Below are 8,542 nucleotides of genomic sequence, written 5' to 3'. Positions count from 1 at the left end.
CAAGATAATCACTGACATGATGTCAGCGGGTCCTTTTGTGGAAGGGCTGAAATGCAGTGGAAATGTTTTTGGGAGATTCAGTTCATTTGCATGGCAAAGAGGGACTTTGGAATTAATTGCAATTCATCTGATCACTCTTCATAACATTCTGGAGTATATGCAAATTGCCATCATACAAACTGAGGCAGTAGACTTTGTGAAAATCAATATTTGTGTCATTCTCAAAACTTTTGGCCACGACTGTACAGATGGGCTTTGTACAGGTGCAATGATCTGTGAGCTGCTCTGACAGCTGATGTTTAAAGTTAGTGAGGGAGATATGAGTCTCCGGCTTCAGTGATTTTTGCAATTCGTTCCAGTTATTAGCAGCAGAGAACTGGAAGGAAAGGCAGCCAAACAAGGAATAGGCTTTGGGGGTGACCAGTGAAATATACCTGCTGGAGCATGTGCTATGGGTGGGTGCTGCTATGGTGACCAGTGAGCTGAGATAAGGCGGGGCTTTACCTAGCAAAGACTTATAGATGATCTGGAGCCAGTGGGTTTGGTGACAGACATGAAGCGAGGGCCACCCAACGAAAGCATGCAGGTCGCAGTGGTGGGAAGTATATGGGGCTTTGGTGACAAAACGGATGGCACTGTGATAGACTGCATCCAATTTGCTGAGCAGAGTGTTGGAGGCTATTTTGTAAATGACATCGCCAAAGTCAAGGATCGGTAGCATTGTCAATTTTACAAGGGTATGTTTGGCAGCATGAGTGAAGGAGGCTTTGTTGCGAAATAGGAAGCCGATTCTAGATTGAATTTTGGATTGGAGATGGTTAATGTGAGTCTGGAAGGAGACACCTAGGTATTTGTAGTTGTCCGCATATTCTAATTCAGAACCGTCCAGAGTAGTGATGATGGACGGGCAGGTGCAGGCAGCGATTGGTTGAAGAGCATGCATTTAGTTTTGCTTGCATTTAAGAGCAGTTGGAGGCCACGGAAGGAGAGTTGTATGGCATTGAAGCTCGTCTAGAGGTTTGTTAACACAGTGTCCAAAGAAGGGCTAGAGGTGTACAGAATGGTGTCGTCTGTGTAGATGTGGATCAGAGAATCATCAGCAGCAAGAGCGACATCATTGATGTATACAGAGAAAAGAGTCGGCCCAAGAATTGAACCCTGTGCCACCCCCATAGAGACTGCCAGAGGTCCGGACAACAGGCCCTCCGATTTGACACACTGAACTCTGCCCGAGAAGTAGTTGGTGAACCAGGTCGAAGCAGTAATTTGAGAAACCAAGGCTTTTGAGTCTGCCGATAAGAATGTGGTGATTGACAGAGACAAAGCCTTGGCCAGGTCATTGAAGATGGCTGCACATTATTGTCTTTTATCGATGATGGTGATGATATCGTTTAGGACTTTGAGAGTGGCTGAGGTGCACCCATGACCAGCTCGGTACGGTGGGATTGGAATTGGTCGGTGATCTGTTCGTTAACTTGGCTTTTGAAGACCTTAGAAAGACAGGGTAGGATAGATATAGGTCTGTAACAGTTTGGGTCTAGAGTGTCTCCCCCTTTGAAGAGGGGGATGACCGCGGCAGCTTTCCAATCTTTGGGGATCTCAGACGATACGTAAAGGGAGGTTGAACAGGCTAGTAATAGGGCTTGCAACAATTGCAGCGGATAATTTTAAAAAGAGAGAGTCCAGATTGTCTAGCCCAGCTCATTTGTATGTGTCCAGATTTCATCAGCTATCTGGATGAAGAGTGAAGTAGACATGGGAGCGGTTTGGGCAAGTTGCTGTGAGGGTGCAGGGTTGCTGACCGGGATAGGGGTAGACAGGTGGAAAGCAAGGCCAGTCGTAGAAAAATGCTTATTGAAATTCTCAATTATCATGGATTTACCAGTGGACAGCTGGGAGGAGGTGCTTTTATTCTCCATGGACTTTACAGTGTCCCAGAACTTTTTGGACTTTGTGCTACAGGATGCACATTTCTGTTTGAAAAAGCAAGCCTTAGCTTTCCTAACTGCCTGTGTATATTGGTTCCTAACTTCCCTGAAAAGTTGCTTATTGCGGGGGCTATTCGATGCTAATGCAGTATGCCACATGACGTTTTTGTGCTGGTCAAGGGCAGTCAGGTCTATAGTGAACCAAGGGCTATATCTGTTCCTGGTTCAACATTTTTTTTGAACAGGGCATGCTTATTTTAGATGGAGAGGAAAGCACATTTAAAGAATAACCAGGCATCCCCTACTAACGGAATGAGGTCAATATCCTTCCATGACACCGGGGCCAGTTCGATTAGAAAGGCCTGCTCGCTGAAGTGTTTTAGGGAGTGTTTGACAGTGATGAGGGGTGGTCGTTTGACCGCAGACCCATTACGGATGCAGGCAATGAGGCAGTGATCGCTGAGATCCTGGTTGAAGACAGCAGAGGTGTATTTAGATGGCAGGTTCGTCAGGATGATATCTATGAGGGTGCCTGTGTTAATGGATTTGGGATTGTTCCTGGTAGATTCATTGATAATTTGTGTGAGATTGAGGGCATCTAGCTTAGATTGTAGGACGGCCGGTGTGTTAAGCATGTCCCAGTTTAGATCAACTAACACTACGAGCACTGAAGATAGATGGAGGACAATCAATTCACATATGGTGTCCAGGGCACAGCTGAGTGCAGAAGGTGGTCTATAGCAAGTGTTAACGGTGAGAGACTTGTTTCTGGAAAGGTGAATTTTTAGAAGTAGAAGCTCAGATTTTTTAGGCACAGACCTGGATAGTATGACAGAACTCTACAAGCTATCTCCGCAGTAGGTTGCAACTCCGCCCCATTTGGCAGTTCTATCTTGTTGGAAAATGTTATAGTTAGAGATGGAAATTTCAGGATTTTTGGTGGCCTTCCTAAGCCAGGATTCAGACACAGCTACGACATCCGGGTTGTGTGCTATAGCAGTGAGTAAAAAAACTTAGGGAGGCTTCTAATGTTAACATGCATGAAATCAAGGCTTTTACGGTTACAGAAGTCAACAAATGATAGTGCCTGGGAAATGGGAGTGGAGCTAGTTGCTGCAGGGCCTGGATTAACCTCTACATCACCAGAGGAACAGAGGAGGAGTAGGATAAGGGTACGGCTAAAGGCTATAAGAACTGGTCGTCTAGTGCGTTTGGTACAGAGAGTAAAAGGAGCAGATTTCTGGGCGTTGAAGAATAGATTCAAGGCATAATGTACAGACAATGTTATGGTAGGATGTGAATACAGTGGAGGTAAACCTAGGCATTGGGTGACAATGACAAAGGTTTTGTCTCTAGCGACATAATTTAGACCAGGCGGGGTCACCGCATGTGTGGGAGTTGAAACAAAAGGGCTAGCTAAGGCATATTGAGCAGGGCTGGAGGCTCTACAGTGAAATAAGACAATAATCACTAATCAAAACAGCAATGGACAAGACATTTTGACATTAGAGAGCGGCAACCGTAGCCGAGTGATCATAGGGCCCAGTGGAAAGCTAGGCAAGCTGGTGGCATGGCGATTCAGACAGCTAGCGGGCCGGGGCTAGCAGGCTAGCAGAGGGGCCTTTAGGGGGAGGTTGTGACGGAGAAAGTCTGTTGTAGCCCCCTTGGACGGTTACGTCGGCAGACCAGTCGTGTTGGATCGGCAGGGCAGAGATTACAGAGTATTTTGTGTAGATCGTTGAAAAGAAAGAAAATGTGGAAAAAGTCTACTGGTGTGAATACTTTCTGAAGGCACTGTGCATGTAAGGGAATACCCCCCTGAAATGGACAAAAATGAATGGCAACATATTGGCATAGGACAAACCATATACACGATGTCCAATACCACCCAATGTGGCGTTGATTCGTGCAAAGTGTATGGCAAATGCCATATGGCAATTGCCAGTTGTAACACTTCAAAAAGTGAGTGCGCTCCACCGTGGTTTTTCATTTTGGAAATGCAACCCAAGTCAACATCCAAAAACAAAATTTTGAAAAAATGATTTTTTTGTCAAAAACTTATCACCCCTTAAAAAAGTGCTTTCTGGACCGTTTTTCAAAATTCTTTCGATTTTTTGTCAATTATTCATGTGTAAGAACTGTATGAATCTACTTATGTAAAATGTTATTATCATAATTTTTATTTTTTTTACTTGTGCATAAGGATTATGATTTGTCCATTTGCAATATGATTTCATAGGATGTCAAAGTCAAAAGTCAATTTTTTGGGGGCCAAAATTGACTGAACTGATGAACTCGGGATGGCCGGGCAGTGATAGTTGTTCATTTCCATCACTCGTTGTGTTGATTTTATCATGTCCATTTGGTGATGTTTTTTTCACCATTGAATCATATTGCAAATGCACGTGCATTTGCAATATGTTTCAATGGGCATTTACCATCACGAATTTGGCATGCTATAAAAATCCTCCAGGAATGTGAAATTGACTGGCCCGATGAACTCAGGATGGCTGGGCAGTGATTCTGGTTCATCTCAATCGCTCGTTAGTGTTGATTTCAGAATGTCCATTTGGTGATGTTTTTTCACTATAGAATCATATTGGAAATGCACGTGCATTGTTGTGCAACTGGTAACCCAAAAATAAAAATATGGTGATTTCCTTACGTCCATTTGTTTATGTTTTCTTACTTTTGCAAAGTCACTGTGCATTTGCAATATGGTTCAATGGGCATGTACCATCACGAATTTGGCATGCTCAAAATTCAAACTATACTTTGCTCAAACAATACTTTTGTCAACTTGTATTATCATATTTTTTTTTGTTTTACTTGTGCATAAGGCACATGTTTTGTCCATTTGCAATATGATTTCATAGGAAGTCAAAAGTCAAAGTCAAAAGTCACTTTTTCTTTGGCCAAATGCCAAAATAAATTTGACATGCTCAACAATACTGCAGAATTGCAAAATTGACTGACCTGATGAACACAGGATGGCCGGGCAGTGATAGTTGTTCCTTTCCATCACTCGTTGTGTTGATTTCATCATGTCCATTTGGTGATGTTTGCAATATGTTTCAATGGGCATTTACCATCACGAATTTGTCATGCTATAAAAATCCTGCAGGAATGTGAAATTGACTGGCCCGATGAACTCGGGATGGCTTGGCAGTGATTCTGGTTCATCCCAATCGCTCGTTAGGGTTGATTTCAGAATGTCACTTTGGTGATGTTTTTTCACTATAGAATCATATTGCAAATGCACGTGCATTGTTGTGCAACTGGTAACCCAAAAATAAAAAATATGGTTGTAAATGCATTTACTGGGACTCCTATTGTCCATGCCCGCTATGGGAGCACCCTACTACGTCCCTCTATCCACGGGGGCCGTCCTGAGTGCTTTATGGACAGTTTAAAATATGACGATGGATGCAGATTGTGATTTTCCTCCATGCAACTGGTGATCTGAAATGTGCATCTGGTAACCCAAAAACTTAAATACTGTTTTAAATACATTTACTGGTACTCCTGTCATCCATGCCCGCTATGGGAGTACCCTACTACGTCCCTCTATCCATGGGGGCCGTCCTGAGTGCTTTATGGACAGTTTAAAATATGACGATGGATGCAGATTGTGATTTTCCTCCGTGCAACTGGTGATCTGAAATGTGCATCTGGTAACCCAAAAACTTAAATACTGTTTTAAATACATTTACCGGTACTCCTGTCATCCATGCCCGCTATGGGAGTACCCTACTACGGCCCTCTATCCATGGGGGCCGTCCTGAGTGCTTTATGGACTGTTTAAAATATGACGATGGATACGCATTGTTTTCATGATTTCATTATGTCCATTTGTTTATGTTTTCTTACTTTTTCAAAGTCACTGTGCATTTGCAATATGTTTCAATGGGCAGGTACCATCACGAATTTGTCATGCTATAAAAATCCTGCAGGAATGTGAAATTGACTGGCCCGATGGACTCAGGATGGCTGGGCAGTGATTCTGGTTCATCTCAATTGCTCGTTAGGGTTGATTTCAGAATGTCCATTTGGTGATGTTTTTTCACTATAGAATCATATTGCAAATGCACGTGCATTGTTGTGCAACTGGTAACCCAAAAATAAAAAAATGGTGATTTCATTATGTCCATTTGTTTATGTTTCCTTACTTTTTCAAAGTCACTGTGCATTTGCAATATGTTTCAATGGGCAGGTACCATCACAAATTTGTCATGCTATAAAAATCCTGCAGGAATGTGAAATTGACTGGCACGATGAACTCGGGATGGCTTTGCAGTGATTCTGGTTCATCTCAATTGCTCGTTAGGGTAGATTTCAGAATGTCACTTTTGGTGATGGTACCTCACTGTTTAAACATATTGCAAATGGACAAGAGTCAAGTGGACAAGAGTCCATCAGTCAATTAGATATCATTCTGACACCAAACTGATACAAACTGACACCAAACCCACTTTTTCCAACTCGTTTAGTAGCCAACTATTACATACTTCAGAGCTGGCCCAAAATTCACAACGCCTTCGGTTCAAACCATAAAAAAACCAAAAAACACGTAGTTACGTTCTAGCTGCAGGTCCATTTCTTATGTTATGTGTTGGCCTAGCTGAGGCGACCCCGAATCCCAAGTTTCGGCTCAATAGGTCATTTGGTGTCCGAGAAAAACCCTAATTGGTGCTGAAAATCCACTATTTTCCATGACTTGCTACGGGGTCCTTGAATGAGCCATCGGACAGAAACGTTGGGGTCTGTCTATATGGGCCGAGACGTTCGCAATGCACCTAGTCTTGCGACTCTGGGACATTTCTAAATGTCGTCATTTTCGTGATGCAAAAATGAATTGAAGGTATTGCAAATGTACAAGGCTGTTTCTCGGTCCGAGAACCTTCTAGAGCCACCTAACTCAACACGCACTATCGACCGGAGGTCTAGAACAGGTTTCTAAAGTTTCGGGACTCTAGGTCTGACGGTTCTTTTTTAGCTTGAACAAAGCTAACTATTGCAGCCACTGTCTGTCTCTATGCACCCCAATACGTCCCTCCTTCCAAGTTGTGTTTTAGTGTGATTTATTTTTCCTTTGAATTTCTTGGGGAAAAATGACTTATTTACAGTTCATGGGGGTTGCCTAATCACACATATGAAGTTTTGGATCAGACTTTTTTAACCCCTCGAAACAGCCCCTGAGACACCAATTATGGCACTTCCGGTTGGCACAGGAAGCTATAAATCAAAACATATCCTCATTGGGGTATGCTTTTACAGAATCCTGAGTTTTAAGTCCTTACGTTAAGAACTGACTGATTTACACAGGGTTGAATGCACTATGTCTATCAAACTGCAGGCAGGGTAGGGGTAAACACTTTTAGGGTGATTTTAACCACTTCCCGTTTGTCCAGGAAGCTTAGAATCAACACAGGTAGACCTCATAGTGGCCTGATGGACTGGTATCGAAGACAGGTTCATACGACATTCATAACCCATATAGGCTTCAGGTTGAATTTATGAGTGCAGGCAATGTATTCCTATGGGGAGAGATGTCACTGTAATCTGTGAGATCAAAAAAACCTGTTTTACTGTTAAGGGTTAATGCCACACGGTCAAGGTTAGGCTTGCACAGATCGGGATGACCTTAGGAACATTCCTGTGGTGGAATTTTTCTTCTCACCCTAACGGTTCTCTCACTGTCACCCAAAAGCAAATTATGTTGTGGGGCAGGCTTCATTTTGGGCCTACTATTCTAATGGTCGCTGCGCCTAGACCGAGCGAGCTACGGTCAAGCGGGATATCTCGTTGAACTCGGCACGGCCTAGGGATTATGGTAATGCCATTGCCTGCTCTCTGTGTCTTTAAGCACCACACTTTGTCACTCCATCCTTGCTGTGTGTGTGTGTGTGAGAGCTTTTCTTTGACATCTGTTGGGAGAAATGACTGACTTACAGTTTATGGGGGTTGCCTAATCACACATATTAAGTTTTGAAAAGATCTGACCTTTATAACCCTTGGAAACAGCCACTATGACACCATTTAAGGCACTTCAGGTTGGCACAGGAAGCTATAAATAAACTAATAGCCTGATTGGGGTATGCCTTTACATAATCCTGAGTTTTAAGTCTTTACGTTAAGAACTGAGTTATTTACGGAGGGTTTAGTATGTGTGTGTTATTTCAGAAAATCATAGAAAATCACAGAAATCTCGCAGAGCTCCGCAGCACACTTTAAAAAGATTTGTATGAACACCCTGCAACTGGATCTGTAACTGTTGAAAAAAAAAACGCCTATTTGTGAACATCACCAATTTGTCAATGTCCCATTTCTCTTAAATGACGATAGATAAATGGCTGGTTCTTTTTTTATTGACACCGGAGGCTCCTTGACTTTGACCTGAAGTGGAAAAATAATTTCTCTATTTCCATTTTGGACCTTTAATCCCAGAAAAATGGTCAAAACTCAAAAACTGTTGAGGCCTAGACGCCATCTTGTTCGGGGCCAACTGCCCATTATGCCAAACCTACGCTCACCAAGTTTCGGCTTCGAAATATTTTCAGTTTTCGAGATAAGGCCCCGTCGTGATTCGTGATGTTTAGTCCAATTGCCATATC

This window comes from Oncorhynchus mykiss, chromosome 9 (genome assembly GCF_013265735.2).
Source record: "Oncorhynchus mykiss isolate Arlee chromosome 9, USDA_OmykA_1.1, whole genome shotgun sequence".
Taxonomy (NCBI): domain Eukaryota; kingdom Metazoa; phylum Chordata; class Actinopteri; order Salmoniformes; family Salmonidae; genus Oncorhynchus; species Oncorhynchus mykiss.
This window is presented reverse-complemented; position numbering follows the sequence as displayed.